At 38.0% G+C, this 23,469-nt stretch overlaps 1 protein-coding gene across 12 annotated transcripts in view; it reads right to left on the minus strand.

The window, feature by feature from the left end:
- Positions 1-15,505, minus strand: part of LOC135262253 (thyroid hormone receptor beta) — a 49,656-nt gene extending 34,151 nt beyond the window's left edge. For 8 of the 12 annotated variants that reach the window (XM_064349284.1, XM_064349259.1, XM_064349290.1 and 5 more), the window contains exon 1: positions 14,939-15,271. The gene's annotated coding sequence lies outside the window, so the exon portion shown is untranslated. The other 4 variants (XM_064349275.1, XM_064349250.1, XM_064349231.1 and 1 more) reach the window with 2 other exon arrangements.
- Between the last annotated feature and the right edge of the window lie 7,964 nt (positions 15,506-23,469).

Here is a 23,469-nt window from a genome sequence, read left to right on the forward strand (position 1 = left end):
TTTGGATGAAATATGCATGACCGTTGTTCCTGGATTTTTCCAGCATGCCTTATTTCTCTGGCAGCATTTCTGACCCATAGCTGCTCAAATAGAGAATATAGTGAACTTAGCTGTGTTGTGTTGCAGCCAAATGCCGAAAAAACAGAGCCAAAAAGAACCAGAAAGAAAATAGATCAACCCACTCTGAATTCTGAGCAACTGGAACAAACTAACATTTAAGCAGCTTTTCTCGAGCATTTCAGTGTACTAATACTTCAAAAGACAGCCTCCACCTAGCTATATTTTTTACACAATGAAAAAGAATAAATGCTTGGTCTGTTAGGGATATGCCGTTGTGTGATAATCACAAATTCAGACATGCACACATTTTATTTATATGTTTGGCTCTGGTCTTAAATAAAAAAAGAAATGCTGCTCTGGGCCAGACCCGGATTGGACATGGGCAGGCCCAAGATGGACTTGCCGTAAATTTAATCCGTGAGCAAAAGTCTCATCAGAAAGCCCTTTCAGTCCTACTGAAGCTGTGCCAGCACAAGTGTGGGTCAGACAAGGATACTCACTCCACCGCTGCTTTCATATCTCATGCACAGGGACACAATTTTTAGGGACAAAAAAAAAGCTTTTGAGAAGGCGGTTAAAACGACAGACATGCACCGCTGCCGGCTCGCCCGGCGTCGTTATCAAACACAAGCATCAACCACTGTCTGACAGCGCAGGAAGCCGGCCCAGCGAATTCTGAGGCAGGCAGGGCAATTCAGGACAGCGGGAGGGGGCTTAAGGATACTGCAGTCTGCCGTTCAGACAAAAAAAAAAAGAATAATTTAGTAAATAAATAAAATAAGGAGAGGGAGAAAAAAAATATATCACTCAGCTGGACATCTGTTTGATGCAGGGACCAGCGCCAATATTGACCTTCGTCATATCGGTATCATGGACTGCACAACTATCGAAGGATTTGGCATTTAACGCAGCCAGGAACATGAGGGCACATGAGGGAGTGACTCTTGTATTATCTTTGCCAGGGCTTCTGCAAGTCTGCATTTTGCCACGTGCATGGCTTCTCAGAGGCTGCTTTAATGTGCTGGGGCAGGTGCTATATTTAAGCTTTCACACAATTCCCTGTGACTCTTCTTTACCACAGCAACAGTACCAGCCTGTCTAATGCACTATCGCCTTCCTTTTTAAATGCAATTTCAGCCCAATTTCTCTATTGCTTTTCAAAAAAGTACAACAATTTTTGCATTGGTTTGACATATTGATTCAGTCTATCTTTGTGAATAGGGACAGAATGGGCGTGATTCTATGGTGCAGGACCGTGTTTGAGAATGCAGAGCTATCTTTCCATACATGACAAGCTTCCCATTTCCCTGTACCCACACAGCCACAAAGCAAATGGAAGAACCATCATTCCAGGACCCTGAAGGAAAAGAGTGTCTCTAAAATGTACATCAAAACTGATTACAGAAGAGATAATGATACAAACTGAGATATTTCACTCAGGCTCAGTACTGATTACCCCAGCAAGTGATAGGGAGACCTATGGTAAACATATAACCTATGGTGAACAGAACGTGCATGCACTACAACTTTCTTTCCTCAATAGAAATATAAAATAAAATAAACATTTTTCGCAATGTGCATCAAGGCCTTGAACATCGACCTACTTAGATAAATGCTAACAATGTGCAATTTTTAATTAGCAAAATTTCTGTGTCTAAAAAGTAATAATAATAAAAATGAACCTCATATTCCTTTTCTGCACTTTGGGCAGCTTCCATAATCTGCAAATATTTTTATAATAACACAAATCATGAACATTATATTTATGTTGTTACTCATCGCATTATAATATCAGTCATTTGTCAAATTATTTACATGGCTACATTTCTTTCTAAGGTCAATTTTAAACAAATACAGCACAGTCTGTAAGTATTTGGAGAGTGACAATTTTTGTTGGTTTGGCTCTTGTTTGGATCTATTATTAAATAATGTGATTAAAATGCAGACTGTTTGAGGGTATTTACATCCATATTGGGTGAACCGTGTTGGAATTACAAGCCTTTATTTATATAGTCCCCCCCCCCCCCAATTTAGGGAGCTTAAAGTAATTGAACAAATCAACATAATCTTAAATAAAGTCACCATATTTAGTATGTGGTTTCAAATCCTTTGCCTGACATTCCTGTCTGAAGTCTGCAACTCATAGACATTGCAAGAAGCTGGGTCTCTTCCCTGGTGATGCTCAGCCAGGCCTGTACTGCAGCCATTTTCAGTTGCAGTTTGTTCCAGGGGCTTTTGCCTTCAGTCTTGCCTATAGCAAGTGAAACGCATGTTTAATTGGATTCAGGTCAGGTAATTGACTTGGCCAGTTAAGAACATTCCACTCTTTGGCCCTGAACAACTCCTGGTTACTTTAGCAGTGTGTTTGGGGTCATTGTCCTGCTGCAAGGTGAAGTGCCGTCCAATGAGTTTTGAGGCATTTGTTTGGATCTGAGATAAGGTGTTTCTGTACACTTCAGAATTCATCCTGCAGCTGTCAGCAGTCACATCATTAATAAAGACAAGTGAGCTAGCTCTGGTGGCAGCCATAACACTACCTTCACCATGTTTCACAAATTAAGTTGTACGCTTTGGATCATGAGAAGTTCCTTTCCCTTCACCTCTTTCCATCACTTTGGTACAGGTTAATACCCGTCTCATCTGTCCATAGCTCTAGTTTTCTTAATATACTTTTTTAGCAAACTCAAACTTAGTCGTTCTGCTCATGTATGCAACATCTGATTTTAACACACCCAGTGTTTTGGCCATGACTCGATTTATTCTGATTTTTCAGACTCATGATGGCCTGCTTTACTGGTAGTGCCACTTATTTGCTCTTCATGTTAAGGGACAACAGTAAAAGACTGCAAATGCAAATGCCACACCGAGAATGAACTCCGCACCTTTTGTTAGCTTTCTTGTGCTTCAGCAAATGATGCAATGACACACAGCTGGCCAAGAAACAGCTGAGAAACCAATTGACCAGTTACTTTTGGTCCCCTAGAATGGGAAACTGTTTAAAAAGCGCTGTAATTCCAACATTGATGTGGATGTAAATACCCTCAAATTAAAGCTGACAGTCCGAAACTCATATTCATTTCAAATCCAATGTTCTGGAGTACAGAGCCAAAACAACAAAAATAGTTTCACTGTCCAAATATTTATGGACTGCATTGTATACTGCATTCTTTCTTTACATTTTCTACATTTAGTATTCAGAAAGCCAAATCAAAAAGTCATTTAAATCTAGCTAATTATTTACCAAACGTTCTGCATGGTTTTCTGCTACTTTCAAAGGGTATTAATTATAATGCTAATTTGTATTTAATATAAGATATGTATTATTTCTATTTATTTTTCCCAGCTGCTCTTATCAAATGTAGTATTGTGCATGACATTGCATCTGCAAAATCAAGGACACAGGGAGAAGAGAAACACAAATAACCCATCAACGATAAAGCTCCAAACTAAAACACAGTCCGAATACAAACACTGAACCAAGTCTCGAGTCATTAACTCAGTGCTTAAAATGACCAAAAATGAACATTATTCTCTTATTTCACAGAGTAGAGAGTGTCATAAAGCTATTTACTAATTAAAATAACAATAACATTTTATTCTGCAGTGCAGTATATACAGTACCACTAGCATCAGTGATTAAATGAATAAATATTAACAAAGACAGGGGACCTTCAGGTAGGGATATATGGCCTGATTTACTGACACCTTGAGCATGTGCAAAACCTTTTAGCACACACAAACTTATAACACAACCAATAACTAGTGCAAAAAAAAAATACCATGACCCAATCATCACTCACCCCCTGAGTGTGCTCAAACAGAGCAGCTGAGGTGTGAAAAGAATTCATAGGATACTTAGAGAAGACAAAAAAAAAATACAATCCTGAAACCACAATGTGGCTATCCAGACCCCCACAGTGGAAATTATTTCCCTCTTCTATCTTTTTTGATCTCTCTTCACATGTTGCACAGAACTTCCGAGCTGAAATACAATAGTGCAGATTTTGTTGGAACTCAAGTGTTATATAAAACTATTATAAGGGGGAAAAATCCATCCTACCCTTCCCCCTGCCTCAAATGGCCCTGGGTGTTCACCACACAAGTTTTATGGGGAATGTAGCAAGCTGCCAACATGCAACTAGGTCAGCGATAGGCTGAGAAAGATTTGTTTGCTCCAGCTTCGTTCACTGATTGGTCTGCCAAAGCGAACCCATTGCCAAAAGCTGGATCCTTTGCCAAAAGCTAGCACAAACTTCAGCACAGAAGACAGCTAAGTTACAACCATACGACAAACTTTTCTTGTTGCTTCTCTTGAAAAATATACATATCCTTTAAACTGGGTTCAGCAGCCGAGTCATGCTAGGCCACAAATGTACAAGTGATTTATGTCTAATTCATTTAAAACTACTAGCTGAATTCTTTAGATTCTGGAGTGTTAAAAGTTGGCTTGGACAAAGTGTTCTCTCTCCCTCTCTGCGTATTCAGTCTGCGAGTCTGTCTCAAATGCAGTAACTGCAGACTTCAGACTTTCATCACATTATTTCTCCACCTTCGTTTAGAATTACTTTTGTGTTAAAAGCTTCAAACACCATTTGGAATGTGTGTTTGCTGTTTATACAGTCTCATCTGAGGAAAAGAATTGGCCAGAGAAGCTAACTCTGCTCTTCTGCCAATGGCCTAAACATACGTTTTTTATACAAATACATGAAAGCATTCCAATACTGCTCCTCCAAACACTATCTTGTGTTTATTATATCAGTGACAGAACAAATAAATATTTATTCACATATATAGTAATAAAAAAAAATATATATATATACTATAAAATCACATGTCAAATTACTCTCATGAATCCAATTACCCACATTCAAATCATAGATAAACAACAACAAAAAAAACATTTCTATTGCAGTTTTCCTGTGAGCTTTATGATGCAACATATACCATACCAAACTTAGAGGTAACATTTAGTATTAAAATTTATTAAATAGGCTAAAACATTTCATTATAATATTAAAACCGCTTTTGTCTTTTATTTCATGCAATTTATTTTATATTAAAATATACTGTTAAATTAAAAATTTTTTCTGTGTACTCACATTAACCAGAAAATACAGATGAATATGACAAAAGATGAATATGTTTTTTTTTTCTTTTTTTTACCATTTTACAGAAACAGCTGTTTTTGTGTTGGGTTCCCCCATTTTCAGCTGTGCAAAATTAAGTTCTCAGCCATGCAATCAATTAACTTAAAAGTAAACCAAACCAATAAAATCTCATATTTGGTTGCATATCTCTTAAATGCAATAACTGCATCAGGTCTATGACCCATTGAAAAGACCAAACGTTTGCCATTTTCTTTGGAAATGTCTTTCCTCGGCTTCACTGCAGCTACTTTCAGCTGATCTTTGTTTTTGGGTCTCTTATATTCATCTTTTGACCTCAAATCCAAAATGAAATGAAACAAGCTTATTTTAATAAGGCTAAAAGGTACTGTTCATATTTAATGCAAGAATAATTTATCAAATTATATTTTAAAATATATTATTCAAAAACATGTGCCTCATATTCTGAAATGTTATGCACCAACCACTTACTAAATTATTGCTTAAAACTTTGGCAGATTCGACTGCACTTGGCATTTCCACTCAATAGTGTTCTTTCCACTGGCAGGCTCTGAAATCAGTATATTATAAATAAGTCACCAGAGTATTTTTTAGTTGTAGCTGAGTACTACCGGAGTTACTGACAATATTATGTACAGAACGTACTCTAGTTCTAACTCTTATTAAGCTAATGTAATCCTTCGAAATGCTTGTACTCAAGATCTGTGAGTTGAGGAAGCATAAGAATGATTTATCAATTTTTTTGTTCTCTAAAATTTGGCATTTCATTTTGAGATACTAATCTCACAAGAGCTATACTAACATATAAAATGATGACCATGAAGCCGTTCCTGTTTTTAAACTCGATAACTGCAGCCACCATGCCATGTTTAACTTACAGCCCACTTAATGTACAGGGCCTTACTCACTGTCTTTGTATCATTTCATTCAATTGTGATACTAGGGCATCTGCTCTGTTTTCAGTTAGAGCCCACTAAATTTTAACTCAGATACTCTGTTTACTGCAATTTACTGATGCTTTCAAACTCTGTACTTTCAAACAAGGAATGTTTCCACAGAGTCACCTGCACATGGGACAAGTCTGCAGGGGAAAATCAATTTGAAGTAATTTACAAACAGTAGGAAGAGAGGATCCTTCCCTGGGGAACTCTATAAATGATCCCTTTCCTGTTTTTTTTTTTACAGCGTACCTTTTATGTCCACCATTTTCTCACCCACTTAAATAAGAGCATGACCAGCAAAACAGTTACTCTGAAAGCCTGTAGCCTGTTGTTTGAAGACCATTACACAATGTCAAAAGATAGCCATAGGCATAACATAACCATGTCACAGAAATTGTATATGTCTGCTTAATTACGGATGTAGCTTCATCAGTTAAGAAAAATCCTGCAATTGTGGGTCTGAGCAGTCTAGATCCCGAATGTGCATTACAGGCTATTTCATATTTAAAAAAACAGTACTGAATGTAGAATGTATTGTTGACTAATAACAGTGTTCGGACATACAATATATTACAATGATGCATTTTCTCAGGAAAATACAACATTTTTAATGAATTAGGCCTTGAAAGGTATTTCTCTTTATATAAACAAAAGCCTCCTTTCATGTTTTGTGCCATTTAAAAATTCTATATCCATTTGTAAATGAACTGCTAGTGCTACAACCTGATGAAACCACAATTTTCTTTCCTTCCTCGAAGAGAGAAAACGCTCATTGAACTTTCTAGTGTTTACTGAATTAAATGACTGAAACAGACTACAGAACAAATTATTATTTTGCTCACATAACCTCAAAATTAGATCAATGTGATAGCTTAGATGTCAAACTAAAGCATGTAGCCTATAGCTCAGTAGCACTGCATGCAGCAAGATCCCTCCTGCAGTCAGTTTTGGCTTCATAGCAGCATATAAACTAGCCACATTTCAGCATACAACAATTTTCTTTGTTAATTAAACAATTCTAGAGAAGTCATAAAAATCTTTACAGTCCAGAGATATGTTGACTTGACATATATCTGAATCCCTTTATTTTTAACCACAAACAAGCATTGTGCAAACCTGGACTGAATTCTGCAGCCATACTGTGCATGCAAGAGTGTACATAATTGTTTTCCTGGAATGAACTCAAGTTTAAATTAACCAAAAAATTACGAAAGACATTCAAAGCTGAATTAAAAACAACCAAAATGGTGAGTGCAACTTGGTTTATATACTCAAAGAAGACAATGACACACTAAACATGCAAGATTAGTTATTTAACACGGGGTGACATTTCTGGTAATAAGAATGGTTTGTTATGCCCCCAGTGTTAATACACAATGAGAAGACAACTGCAAAATTTATTTATATCCCACCAGAAATGCATATTTTGGGAAATCTCTGGAAAACACTAAATTAATCCTTGTAGTAGCTGGATCAAAGTTTCAAAGTAAATTCAATGTGCATCAGCCAGAAATCCCCTGACAAATGAGATTACATTTTCATTACAACGAAAAGTGCTTATAGTATGTTGCCTGGAGTGTGTGATACAAATACAAATACTAAATACAAATATTTAGCCAAATTAATCCATAGAAATATGCCTCTATATTTTCTGTGCTTAACAAGTTAACATATCAGCTAACAGTTTGCAGTATCAAAGAACATCATACATTATTTTATGCTGGAATATGCAGTCCTGTAAATCAAACAGTCAGAAACAGAGGATGTGGTAAAAAGCAGCAAGCTCACATGGGCCAACTATACCAAAGTGTGTGGAGATCAGAACGATATATAGGCTATGAATATACATTTACATAAAACAAATTTTGACATCATAGTATTTTTGCAGCAAGTCTGAAAACTTAATATGGTATAACATTCTTTTTCATTGTTGAGTCCCATCTTAAAAATTTAATACAGATGTCCTGCTGCATCACTGAGAAACTCAAATTTGAACAAGCACAACAAAGAACAGAAAGACCACTGTCCTAAGGTCATATAGTATGTATAGTATGTGTATTTTTACATGGTGCATCAACTTTCAAAAAAATGTCTTGTTCTACATTTAGAAGTCAAAGATTCAGCCGACGCCCAGATGAACCATTTCTGTAAAACTGCCATCTCAGAAATATCAGCCCCTCTGACAGCTCACCGCACAAAATCCAAGGCTCCAGGGTTCATTCTCGGAGGGGCAGGCAGTGATGTGGGATTAATGACTTACCCCACATTAAAACCACGTATCAAAAACATTTCCATGCCTGTTTTTACTTGTTGGATGTTCACACTGCAAAGAACAGTCCAATTTATCACTTTTGATATACCTAACATAGCCTCTGGAAATCCCTGTGCGAGCACATTAGTCTCTTTTTCAACAACGCAGTTTCTTTAAGACGTCCGGGACAGGTCTGCCATGTTAAATAAACAGGAGGTTACACAGGCAGAATAACTTTAGCAGGACTTGTCTTTCTCAGACAGAGCCGAGAGGTCAGAACACCTTTGTTTGAGGAATAATCTTGGAGGAAATGCATGTGAAATGTACAGGAAGGCAGTGAAAAGGAGAAATATTTCACTGTAAAAAAAGTGATGAAATAAAAAGGACCACCTGTACACTCCGGAAACCAGAAAAGGGCAGCAGGCGGTGCCAGTTTAACACACCACCTGTACATTCACAGCAGATAATAAAGCTATTAGAGGTGCAGCCTGGGCAGAAAGTCAAAAGGTAACCACATGCAGAACAAAGGATAATGATCTCAGTGCTTAGTGACTCTACATCTTGTCTTTGTATCAACAAAAAAAACTGAAGCTCAGTGGCCTAAACATAAACAATAAATTGACTCTGCCTAATTATTCAATTAATTACTTAAATTATGGATTTATACCAGACTGCTATCTCTGTACTGTAATACACTGAACAATTTTAAGGTGTACAGCACATACAAAATGACAACTTTGCTTAGTGCTTATTTACAAGTCACCTGAAATTTAAAAATAACAACCTTAAAACATGAGGGAATACTTCTGCAATGATTTCAACAAAATTAGCTATAATAGTACCAAGCACCTCATTTGTATTTGATTATAGAACTAACCAGCGTCACATCTCCAAAAATAACACTTAACTCATTATGTGGTCTGCAGATGCTAGCTTCATTAGTCACATTTTTTTTCCAGTATAAACCTCAAAACCAGGGGGAAAAAAAAAATTCAAGTAAGAGTAGACATATAGAGGAGACTGTCCTTCTGAACAAGGTGGCCCCTGATACTCTGCTTGACACCCAGAAAAGGTCACCATGTATAAAATGACATCACTTCCATCAGTTAACATGGCTAACTAAGTGTTCACACTATAATATACATGCATCTGCGTAGCAGCAGATGTCAGCCGCTGCAACTGTCTCAAGCAAGCAACCCGCAGAGAACTGGCCACAAACGGAGCCACACAGTTCAGAGGGACGTCAGCATAGGTCAAGTGGAGCAGAGTGGTCGTTTCCAGCATCCCCTCAGTAAGAAGACTGAGCGCGCCGGTGTCGAGCTCGCTACCACTCTCCAGTCACAGTTCACAGAGCATTCACACTGTGCAGAGTGCTTTGAGCTAAGTCAAGTGTACTGAAGGTGGATTGCGTAACAGATGTATCCGCCTTCAAAGCAAGTGCATTCTTGGGCCCTGAGAGGAAGCCTTCCCGCACAGACTAATCAGCCGAGTGTCCTTATGTGAACAGCCCAAGGCTCTGCTTACCACTGAAAATCAAACAGACATCTTTCTTTTTTCTTCCTGCGGCACAACACAAGGTCCTGCGCAGACACTGTGCATCAGCTGCCAGAACTTCATAGTTTAAACAGACTTTTCTCCCCATCCGACACAATACACGTTAGCATGCTAGTGTGAATGTTAGCCTACAGGAGAGGTGCTCATTGCTCTGTGTAACTCCACTACCCAGCCAGAGTGGGTGATCTGTCCACACACACCCATGAGAGGGTGACCTTGAAGTGCTTCATCAGGCGAATCAGAGTGACATCAGCATGTTTGGCAGCATCAGGGATACACAGGGACTTTTATCAATATGTGCCCTGGAAAATGCTTGACATAGCTTTGGAATTTCAATCATGACAGCGAAGATATATAGCTCATTTTTAAATTTTTATTTTTAGGCTGTTAAACTTTTTTTCACCAAACGTTCTACAAATCAGCAATATGTTTACAATGTTTACAAACAAATTCCTGTTAAGTTGCACCATAAAAATGGAACATTCTACTTTGTGTGAAATGCAAAGCAGGAACAAATCAAATTTGCCACCCATGTGCCCTGGTGGGTAGAACTGTCATCTGTGAGTTCTGCCAATGGTACAAAGAACCGCAAGTACACAGCCTTCAGAAACCAAAGGCCTCTTTCATCATTGTAAAACTTTCCCGAAATTTGTTCAAAATTTTGCTTTTTTAAAATGCAAAATGAGACTGCAGGCAGTCTATAATGATGGAATTCAATCTCTTTTTGAATAGGCTACATCCATGACAACAACGGTGTAAATGGTCTGCCCCACAGTATGTAAATAATTCCCCTCAAGAAGTACCCTTTTATTAAGAACTCTCAGGTAATTGCACATTTGTGATGGAAAATGCTTGATATCTTTAATTTGAAAACAAGTTCTCACTTTCACAAAGGAATTGATATGATAAGAGTGAAATAGAGGGCTTCTTAGCGTCTTCCATAATTGCAAACAAATCTAAAGCACTGCACTGAGAGCTACTCTACTTAAAGCAGGCAGCTTATACAAAGGCTTCAATTTCGACATACTTTTGCTTAATGCAAATTCACATATAAATATGTAGTGTAACCATCAATGGTATGGTAAGGTGTTCAAAGTCAAACACATTTCAACTGCCACAGCAACAACATTGTCCCCTTCTAAATAATCTAAAATAACTAAAAATTAATTTTGAATAAAGGGGTCCCCGAAGTTACTTCAAAGCAATCTTGAGATCAGGCCCAACTTTTCGTAAGAATGTGAATTGCAACTGGCTGTGGGACAGTAGCCATGTCACTCAGGAGGAACAGCAAGAGGTTAGACAAAGCTCCACACTGCCAGGCACTCGCCATGGCAACATACCCTAAAGCTGAAGTACAGAACAACACGACTCTAATAGGAATCTTACTGCAATTATCTTTGTTCATAAGGGCTAGTCTGGAAACACACAAACACTACAATGCCTTATGTCTCCAGTTTTAGTCTTATAAAACTGAATGAACGCATGTCTAAGAGATTTTAAGCACATCATTAAATCAATTTTATTCACAGCTTTGAAGCAGTAGCATAGTGAATGAATGCAAAACTGAAATAGACGTGCCTTTACCACCTTCATGATTGCTCTGGTGTTTTTACAAGCGGGGAAAAGCATTTAGATTTCAACTAGTCTGTACCTAATTGCTTTTGCAATATTCACAGAATTTAAAGACAAATGAGCCGAATTAAACAGGAAAATGTAACTCATATTTTAAAACAATTCAGAAAGAAATGTAACTCATATTTTAAAACAATTCAGAAAGAAAAAAATACTAATCAAAGAATACAACATTGGTAAGACATAAAAAGCATGACTTTATATTTTACTAAACACTGTGAACATTTTGCAACTATGTATGACCAGTAATGAGATCACAACTGTTCAAACAACTGCTAAGCTCTATTCTTATCTCCATCCCCATCTAAAATTCCCAAATCTAAATCTGTGCCATCACTGCAACATCCTTGGTCAGTTTGGGAGTGTGGACTAGCATGTGCTTCATCAAACACACATGTGGCAAGCTGCTGTGTGTTGCCACAATGTCATCTGCACAGCCATTGTGCATGAGACTCCATGCATGCTCTTACACAGCTGGCTCAGGCTCACTAAGCGTGAGTCACTGAGGAGTCACTTTTTTCTCAATGAGGAGGGAAAATCCCAGTGGACTGGAGCCTCCCTCTCTCAGCAGCTCAACAGTCGTGAGCGATATGCTTCTCTGTGGGGCTGCTGGCCACTCACAGCCTGACAAGGACTTGATTTCAGGCTATGGGGTGCATAACTGTATTGAGAAGGAGTGCTTTAGCTGGACACACCATCCCCATTGAAAGATCTGCATGTGGTGTATTAGTAGATCCCACTATAAGCTCTGCTGATAGAGCACACCACGAATGCAGGCTGGGAAATGTAGCTGTAACTTCATGCATGGCTATGTCATTAGACGGCTATCACCAAACGCCAGCCACGGGGCACAATCAATCCCATTTGGTGTCACCTATCTGGCATTACTGTACATGTGACGTGAGAAAAACAAATCTAAGAAACAGCACATGCTGGCACACAAGATCTTCAGCAGCATTTCAGAGCTTAATGCTGTTGCTTAACTGACCATGCATGTAGGCTACATGATACACACCAGGAAAACACTTTCAGATTCCACATTCCTAGTGCAACATTTCACTATATAAATATTCATAATTATAATTGTATTAATTTGTCCTTCACATTGTTGTTCTTATTATTACAATGATGGTGATGATGATGATGATGATGATTATTATTATTATAAACTTACTAAACATAACCTCCCATCTAGATGAAAATGCAATTTCTATTCACAACTTCACAAGCCACTGAAGTACTATTCTCAAAACAAAAAGAGAAAGTGGGTGAACATATTTCCAGGTTTTTTTTTCCAAAATTAGAAAAAATATCTTTTTATAAGTTAAGCAGTTCAAGCTCCCAAGTCAAAAATAATTTTGTTTGAGAGAAATTAAGTAAAGTCATCAGAAGTGTGGCTGCAGTCCAACTAGTAGCCTAAAGTAAAAAGCGCCCCAATTCTGGTCATTAAACGTACAAGCAACCCTCATTTGACAGCCTTTAAAGAAAAAAAAAATTGCCACAGGGGCCGGATCAATCCAACTTAAAATGCAACCGAAATCTTGCCAACAAAAACACGCAGCTCCTAAGATTGTCTGCGTTTTTTGCGCAGGCATGTTTAAACTAGTCAGGTGCTGATGCGCAAAAAAAGCAATTCTCCACTACCAAAATGCAGAATTACGAAACACTCCGAAAATGTTTAACATTGGTTGCTCAAAAGTTAAGTGGAATGACAAACGTACTATTTCTGACATTTCTGTGAAAGCCGTAACATAAAATGTCTACTTTATTGATTACCCTACACCGTGTGTAGTTTTTTAAATTGTTTACATTAAATAGTGATTATAAATTATCATAACCTAATGGAGCAAAATGTGCTGTTCAAATGTTTGCGATTGTGAATTAAGAATAAAAGAACACAGACACACACACCCCATTTTCTACCTGAGGGTAAGGTACATGCCACATGCACGCACAAACCTATCGATAACATATGGAACGTGTCCAGAAACTGGCTGCAGCCTACACTTTTTCAAGGGTCACAGTTGGGCACAAACTAGCAAGCTAAACAGAACGAAATAGCATGCCCTGTGCTCTGTCGTAATTCATAATAGCCAGAACAGTCGGCGGGCAAAAAGGGTTTCGAGCACATTGTGTACTTTCATGTATTTCCGTAAACGGCAGCGGTAGTGCTTGACTACTGTATTTGTATGAATTACTTTTTTCTTGCCAACATTATAATATAATAACGACAGTTAATAACTGTCTGTACATGTTTACAGTCGTCAGAAACCCTATTCCTTCCTTTAAAAGTACATACGAAAGTACCAATTCATAAGTACGACTGTTTGACCTGAAATACCCCCTTGGAGAATCTCCGATTTCCCAGAATCCTGATGTATTGCTTTCAGAGAAAATTTTATCTACGGCAACACCAGGAGGACAACTTAATCCATATTATTTTCACATTTTCACTTCATGAAACGTTTATGAAGGCCTGTGTACTTGTTTTTAGTGTTCCCACTAAGTTAACAACTGCGCAATTGTCTTTAAGTTCTCGATCTTTAGCGTCTTCTGAAGTCCTTCAAGTCTGCAACAATGACATGATAGTCTGCGTTAAAATCATAACAATCCCCTAGCTGCAAAAATACAAGTAATTGCTCATCGTTTAAAAACACAGCTCTCTGTTCTTAACCAAACTCTTTCATAACGTTGGTGGACTTTGTGAAGACAAGATTTCACAATGTTCTACTCAATCGACTCGTTTTTTCAAGCGCTGCTGCTGTCGTAGTAGAATTACAACATTCGAGGATAACAGCGCGACGTGTAATGTATCCAAATATGACAGCCACAAACAAACGAAAGACGTGATTTAAAAAAATTATTCCAATCACAATGTCTTCTAAAGAATGCAGCATTTTAAAGTTACAAGTAGCCTAATTAACTAGCTGCATTTAAAGCTGTATCTGAATCGAAAGTAAAGACATCTCCTTACAATTATCTACAACGGGTTAAACACATGGAACACAATAATCGTGCAAGATTAGGAAGAACGCCAAATAACCTACCATAATAACAACAATCAGACACAGTCCCAATGGAAAGTTCGAACTGAGTAATGTTTCAGGATAATTCGACTTTGGCCTTTACATATTTAATCATGTGGAGAATAGCCGTAGCTGCAAGTAAGCTCACAAAAATAAGTCACGGTAAATTTACACATATGAACAACTACTTTTGCCTGTTGTACAATGTATGGAAGAACAAACTTGTCAATTCCTCTTGTAAATAACTATGCATAGCCTACCCGTCACCAGCATTAGTACGTAGACACCCAGTTTAGCTCCACTTTCGCCCATATTACCCTATCAAATGGTAGTTGAAGCATAACTTACAATGTCAAATGTCTGTTCAAAACGGAACGTTCAAATGTCCTTGCAAAAGTGTACCCATCGATAAACAAAGCAAGCGTTTCATGATGTGAAATCCAGATGTGAAACTGTTGATCCTGACAGAAAATGTCGGTCGACGCGCCTTATCTAAAAGAACGTCACTTTTTCTGACAACTATTTCCAACCCCCTTACAGACAAGGTTGTTGACGTTTTCAAATCCAAAACGCTAGTCACATCCGCGCAAATCGAACGAGGTGGAATTCTAGCCTATAGGCTATGATACACTGATAATAGCTAATATTCAACGCAATCACAGTCGCAGGTTTAGTCCGTCCTTTTACCTGTGTGTGGGTACGGCAGTGTTCAGCGGATGCAGCGAGTGCCCTGAAATGACCCAGCCAGGAGAAAAAGTCTGGATTAAAAAAAACTTCGGGAATAGCATAATATCCGTGTAGCACGCAGTTTGATCGCTAGGTAGAAACGAGCTGCAGGGTTTCTGTCAGGAACCAAAGCCTCGCCCTTGTCTGGCTGATCCTGTTTAAAGCGTGTATAGGTCACAAGTTGCTTAGCAAATGGGGACGAAAAGCTTGCTTGTAACGTGAGATAGGAGCACCCATGGCCGCCAGAACCCGGAATGCCCACTGGACCAAATCATTTAAAATATATTTTAAACAAGTATTGGGAAGACTTGTGCTGTAGATGTGCCTTCCAAATATAAATTTTTTAATATTGTTAAAGCAAGTTAATATGCAACAAATCTGCAAAAATATAAATAAATAATAAGAAAATTAGCCATATTTAATCATAAACTCTGACAATGCAAATAATGTGACCGTGAAATTTGTCTAGACATAATTACATATAGCGTGCCCTCCAAATGTATGGTAACGATAGAGTGAAATTAATTATTTTTTCCTTAAGGCATTTAGAAAGGTAGGCCTACAGTCAATCAGCTTTTCATGGTATTTAAATGCATATATATTTAACCATTTTGCAGAAACATCTTGCAGTGTCATCCCATTTTCAGCTGTGCTAAATTATTTAACGGATGAACTTAAATGTAATTGAAAGCAAAAAAGTCTAATATTTGGTTGCATATACTGAAATAACTTCATGAAGTCACCAAACATTTGGTATCTTCTTTGGGTTTCTGTCTTCAGTCTTCTCTTCAGTGCTTGATTGGATTTAAATCAGGTAATTGACATAGCTAGTCCAGAGCTTTCCACTTTTTCCCACTGATGAAAGCTTTGGATGTGTAGGCAGAGTGTTTGGGGGTCATTGTCTTGCTGCAGGATAAAGCACTGAGGTTGGAGGGCGTTCTTTGTACATAGCCAGACAAAATCTGTCTGAACACTTCTGAATTTAATCTTCTGCCATCCTTCCTCATGTCATCAATAAAAACGAGTGAGCCTTATCCAGAAGCAGCCATACATGCCCAAATCGTGACTGTACCTCCACCATATTTCATTTGTCATTTTTCATCATTTTATATTTCTGCTGGTATGCTTTGGGCTTTGGATCATGGGCTGTTCCTTCCTTTCTTCACACTTTCAGCTTTCCATTGCTTTGGTAAATGTTTATTTTGGTCTCATCCTTCCAAAGAAAATTTCTCTTCTGACTCCTATCTGTATTTTTTGTGAGTTCTAATCTGGCATATAGATGTGTGCTGCAGACAAGAGGGTTACATCCTGCTGTGTGGCCTCTATAATTCTGCTTTCAAAGTATTTTGTGTATGCTGGCTGAAATTTTCACCCCTGCTCTCTGAAGAATGGTGGTGATGTCACCGTTTGTCGTTTTAGGGTTGTTCTTCACAGCTCTTAAGATTCATTTGTCATCAACTGCAGGTGTCTTCCTTGGCCAGCCAGTACGGTGTTTATTTCAGTGGTTTTATTCAGTGGTTTCAGTCTTTTTCAAGACTTTCCAAACTGCTGTACTTGATATACATTGCATTACATTATCCAGAGCAACTAACACAACTTTTTACATAACATGTACATTGCATCCATTTATATGGCTTATTTTAATTAATTTTTATTTTCTCTCATTTTACTAGTTGTTTTCAGCCATAGGTAATTCTTTGATGTAGATGTCCGAGGGGGCTAGGTTTGGGCTAGGCCCCTTATTTCCAGTGAAGGCAGTTCTTAATGGAATGACATTCTAGATGATTCTGTGCTTACAGCTTTGTGGCAACAATTTAGGGAAGGCCCTTTCCTGTTTCAGCATGAAAATGCCCCTGAGGGGGGGTCATATTGAAATGGTTTTGTTGAGATCGGTTTGGAAGAACTTGACTGGCCTGCATAGAGCCCTGGCCTCAACCCCATCCAACACCTTTGGGATCATTTGGAAAGCCAGCTGCGAGCCAGGCCTAATCACTCAATCAGTGCCCAACCTCACTAATGCTGTTCCGGCCGAAAGGAAGCAAATCCCTGTAGCAATGCTTCAGCATGTAGTACCAAATCTTCCCAGAAGAGCGGAGCTTTTTATAGCACTAAAGGGTGGACCAACTCCATATTAATGCCCATACTTTTGGATGAGATGTGTCAGGTGTGCCCGCAAATATTTAGCCATGTAGTGTGTTCATGATTATCAGTAGTAGCTGATTGATAGCCCCTCACATAGAAAGGGGCAACCTATCATTTAAAAAAAGCTTTCTGGTTGTTTTTAAATGTTGTTTTGTTTTGTGGAAATGTTATGTTCTCATACTTTTTTCTTAATTTTTAAACATTAAGATATTAGACCATAGCTGGGAAGTTGTGGTTTGGCATGGAATAAATTAAATATAATAACCAAAAATCACTCATTAAAACTTTAGGCACTACAAACTAGAAAGTTACAATATTCGTGTTGCACTAACTGGGTGGGATCTGATATTAAATCAAGCTAATTACTACTCCTACAGAAACTATTTGCAAATTGAGCTCTTACAAAACCCAATATGATAGTGTACTCTTCCTGCATTGGAAACAGAGGGGAACAGTTAAGAAACAGAGCAAGAGTGCTTATATATAATAAGGCATCATGCACTGAGACTTCCAAATGACTCTAGGGTACCTTAAGAAACTAATCCAGTACTAGTATGCGTCAGACTAATTGGTTATTTATTTGTTGTGTGATTACAATTTACTGTTATAGTATGCAAGTAAGCATACATGTGACTGCATTTTAACTATACAGTTAACCTAAGAAGTTACTAATTTTGAAAAGATGATGCTTATTTAAAGGCCATTCAGGGAAAATATCATTCTGCCTATAAATCTGAGAAGCCACACAATCCTTGTGTCTCATTATCAGGGTTTTGACACAAATTAAATAACTTTGCAGTAGATCTGGGGAACATTAACAGTAAGGTGAAATATCAAAGGTCAGAAGTCACCATAATCAGCTGATATCATCAAGAGGCACTTTCCATATAACAAGCAGATAAGACACAAAAGAGCTGGTGTTAATTGATTGGGGGGGGTGGGGGGTGGTAGTAGATTTTTAAGACTTCATTACAGACATATGAAAATTAAATAAATATAGTTCATAACGTTGAAACATGGAGTTACTGCAGTAGCGGTAGTTTCGCATTACAGGTGAGGCAAGGACAAAGGCAAATCTTTAAAGGCTCAACTGCATCACCCCCATGAGTCTAATGTGACCTTTCACACCCTCTAACAACTGGCACAGCTCTAGTGAAGTCCCCATGACCTCAACTTAGGTGTCCTGCCAAGTAGCCAACCACTGCTAAGCAACTATGGTAACCATAGTTTTCCCATTTACTATTAAAAAGAAAGCTTAATAGGCTGACCTGTTTGCTTGTTTCTATGATGCATCTCATAGAATTGTAACACAAGCTAATTATGTTGTTAAATCCTTCTCATAAAATATTCACAATGAACAGTTGTTTATACCAGTATGGCTGAAAGTAGAACCAGCTGTAGTGTGAAACATTTTTTAAAAATGTAGTCTGTGGCAACACTCTGGCAGAACTTCCATGATTGTTTTAAGTTGGTGAGCCAAGAGGACAAATCCCAGAAATGGGTCTATTTTTTCCAAACACACCAAACTCTGTCCTGTGCTTGTGTTCTGTCCCTCAGACCAAGTGGAATTCCTGACCTTGAAAGAAGAATATCAAAACACTATATTTACCTTGTCCATCCAGATGGCAGAGAGGTACATGGATTGTGACTCCCAGGTCACCTTAGAAATGTCTGTTACCTGGGGGAGACCTACAGAATGTGTGCTGCAACAAACAAATGCAACCTACATGCCCTTGCATTGTACTGATCTCAAATAGGAACTGGCAGGAAAGACATCTGCTCGTCTTTGTGCCCTCTGCCCTGACCTTGTCTGTTTATCTCAACTGAATAAAATCAAGCATACCCGTGTCCTTTTTTTAAACAGTACTCTTCACATTTGATAGGATAAATAAACCCCACGTATGTTATAGAACCTCCCTTCTATAACATAAACAACAGTGCTAATACTAACATCAAAACATACTTCTGTTTCCTAAAACGTTTTGTAAAATGCTTTTATGTGATTGTTACTGTGATTAGTTTGTGAAGATTGCTCCATTTAAAATCTCTCTTGGTTGGTGTCTTTAGTATCTTGTTTAACCTGTGTTGGGTCACCGTGAAGGAAAACCCCTTTATGTCATGACTATTTTATGGTTATTATTAATTTTTCATTCAAATTTGTTTAAATTATTCATTCAAAATTAAATAATTCTCACATACCATGTCCAGAACCACATACAGTACTTGAATAATGAACTCAGCTTTCCTATATCTGAACAATTTTTGTAACAGCAGTTGGGCTATGGTAAAAAAGATTCCTGGTTTTATAAATCATTCACTTTTTTCTTGTTCTTACAGTATGAGCAATCTCTACTGTCATTTAGCAGACACTCTTGTCCAGGGCAACTTGCATAACTTGCTGTGGATACAGGTTTAGGCAATGAACAGAGCTGATGTAAGGCCATCAGAGTCACAGCCTACGGTAGTAGTACACACATAAACTTACACACATAAAGTTATATTCTATAGTAGGTACACAAGGGAAGCAGAGAATTTTGTGTTATTTAAAAGAAAATTGGTCTGAAGATGAGTTGTAGATTTTGCATGGGCAGGGCTACTAAACCTATGCAAATGTGTTGTTCAAATGAAAAGGTCAAATTTAGGTAAGTAAAGATAAAATTTAACTTGTGACCTCTGAAGAATATGTCCTGCTAACTAACAAGCTTCATTGAAACTGTCTGAATGAGCTTAAGATGTTTATCACATCTATCTAGCTTCAAAGACTTCAGCCTCCATTGTACTTGGTTTTATAAGAATCCCCAGAAACAAACAAAACAAAAGTATCTGAAAGTATCTAAGTGGAGGAACAAGTGTAGTCGTGTGGTATTACTGGAACGGGATTCATTTAATGTTATCTTGATTATCTGACACCAACATAATGTTTTAATCTTTCCTCTGTGCTAACAGTTATACATAGAAAGAGACTGCAAATGAGGGGCTAAAGCCTCTTTCCGCCAGTAGTGTGGCTCCACACGGATCGCTATTTATCTTGGCCTCTGGCTTATGTAGCCTACAAAGACACATTTGTGTATCTTGTGGCGGGCGCTAGTTTATAGGTGTGTGACCACAGGGTGCAGAAATCCTGAGTTCTGTGTGTATATTAGGACCTTAAAACCAATAGGTTTGTAGTGGTTTAGAGTCAAAGAGGAATGGCAGGTTAAAGCGGATGCAATTTATTATACAGTGTGTTCAATAATAATAATATAAAATGATGTTCAGCAACGTGTGTGTTGTAAAATGGCTATACGTGAATGGCAAGCAGGAGATTGTGTTGTCAAACCATTCCACTTTTACCCTTACATACCCAGGGATCAAGGAAAAACCCTAAATAATCAAAGAAAGACACAATCACAACAAAACAGCATAACATCCGAAACCCTGCTTGTATTACCTCTGTAAGCCTATCAAACCAGGTTGACCTTTATAGTACAGCTGGCTTCTAGCTCATAGATAACTTGCATCTCAGGAGGGGTGGTTGTGAGTATATTCTGGTTGCGGTAGACAAATTTACTAAGTATGCCCAAGCCTACGCAACTAGCACTAAATCTGGGAAGATGGCAACAGAAAAGATTTTCAATGACTAAATATCAAGGTTTAGGTACCCCGCTAAACTGTACCACGACCAAGGTTTGAAAATGAACTCTTCCAGACATTGCAATAGCTGAGTGGGTTGGGCCATTAACCCCTTACAGTACCACCCCCAGGATAACCCAACAAAACAATTCAATTGTATCATCTTGCAGATACTGTGGAGGAAAAGGAGAAAGTCCGCTGGTAGGACAACCTTCCCCAGATTGAACATGTAATTGTACATATTTATGAGGCTACTGGGTACTCAACTTTCCTTTTCTTTGGCCAGCACCCACGTGTGGTGAGGCTGTGTACCTTTATGCAGATGTGGAGCTCAAGGTTAAGGATATTCAGGTACTGCTCCGAGGCAATGGAGTCTCCCATCACCTCTTTTGTCTTCTTCTTCGGTGTCATCCACTTGTTGTCTTTGAGGCATGTCTCCAGCTCCTTAGGTGTCTCCCCTGCTCTTCCTCATATGTCTCAGGGTTAATCTCATATTTCAGAAAATGGGGCATTTGACCTTCTTGTAAACTTTTCCTCAATTTTCATGGCCATGTAGGCCACATGGGCTTCACCAGTGAGAAGTGGAACAAGATGGAGAACCCACTTCTCCTGATACTTACCCTCACGCATAATCTGCTCTGGTATTAATGAGTGAGATGCAAAGCAACAATGTTAGCATTGGATGAATTAAACAGAATCAGACAGTATGATGCAATTGACCCATCCAGTGCAGCAAGCAGATGAAAGAAAAATGTGAAGTGAAATGTGTGAGTATCTTAATGAATTGGGAAATGGGACATTTACAGAGAGAATACACCTGCGCTGGAGGACTTGGTGGTTCATTAGTAAAGTGTTCTTAAATTGATATGTTCTCTTACATGATTTTTTTTTTTGCATTTTATAGGTTAAACCTCAATTTTCTGATAAAAATTAAGCACATGAAACTACGTAGGTTAACTTTGGTATGCCATGTAGGTGTCAAAGGCTGTGAATCACTGTAGATCAGATAAGAGTAAGGTCTAACGATAGTCTCACTGATCCCAACGCAAGATAAAATAGATGAGTATAACCTTGCAGTACAGTCACCATGCAAATCATTTTATAAAATGGGAACGTTTTATGGTAAAAGTTGTGTCCATCTCTGGAGGATATATTCGCAAACAAAAAAAATGTGCACATATGTTTTTAAATTCTGTAAGTGAGGCATTCATAAGAAGAGATTGTTTCAACAAAGTTTGGTGAATCTTAATCTGCATTTAGAAGGTTGAGTCATTACTGACCACATTGATTTTTATCAAATCCTCTTATGCATGTCAGTAACAAAAAAAGAATCACATCTACTGTTACCACACCATGACACAAACATCATCAATAATTCATACACAATAACCCATGACCACTTATGCATGAGTACTCTACAGCTTCTGATGAAAAAGAGGTACACAGGAGAATACAAGATCAAACACTGTTATCTACATTCTGATACAAGTAAATGCTTTAGTGCAGAGTTCTCTCCCATCTTAAAGATTAGGCCTATCTTTTAACAATGTATATTAATCAAATTATATTAGATTGTACTTTAAACAATAATTAGTTATATGTACATTATGTCTGTAAGCCTTATTCCTTGTTTAATGATGCATTAGGACAGTGTTAAGTGAATAAAACCTTTCCTGCTGTTTGTGATTTTTATGAAATGCATGTACATTAGTTTTTATTTTATTGTGTTTTCTATGTAGTATTTTGCACTTGGCTGCCTGTAGTACAGCATGACCTATAATCTTGCTTAGTCACCCATCTGACTTTTCCCTTCAGCTGTGCTGTGTTTATACATATGGTATTGGTTCAATTTCTGCCAGCAACTATTCATTCCGGGCATGTATTAATCTTAATGGAAACTTCTCTATTGGCAGCAATACCAAAACATGGCCATGAGGTGGGCGGGGCTAGGGGTCTCCATTTTCTGAAAGTTGAGTTGAGTTTAGTTTAATCTGCAGTTTTAGATTGGAGCATTAGATTAGGGCATAGAGCAGAGGCATTTTATTATGAGTATGGGGGACAAGCTACGGACTTCTGGCTCTCAAATTATTGGAAAGTTCATTATCTTGAGGCTGTTAGTGAGGCTGTTAGTACTGTTCTCTCAACCCACTTGAATCAGAAAAGTATTTTTGAATCTATACTCTGAACTGTCAAAGTCTGAAACAATGAATAAATGAATGCATTTATGATTTCACTAAATTTACCTCCTGTTTCTGCTATTTACTAAAAAAAAACTGTAGACACTTGATTCATGTCTCTCTTATCATATGGGTAGCCTCTGCTTGTATTCAATTTGTTTTATTGAACAAGGATGAAAATGCTTTTGATGTGAATTGAGCTTGTGATATTGTTTGGAAAAA

This window comes from Anguilla rostrata, chromosome 1, assembly GCF_018555375.3.
Source record: "Anguilla rostrata isolate EN2019 chromosome 1, ASM1855537v3, whole genome shotgun sequence".
NCBI lineage: Eukaryota > Metazoa > Chordata > Actinopteri > Anguilliformes > Anguillidae > Anguilla > Anguilla rostrata.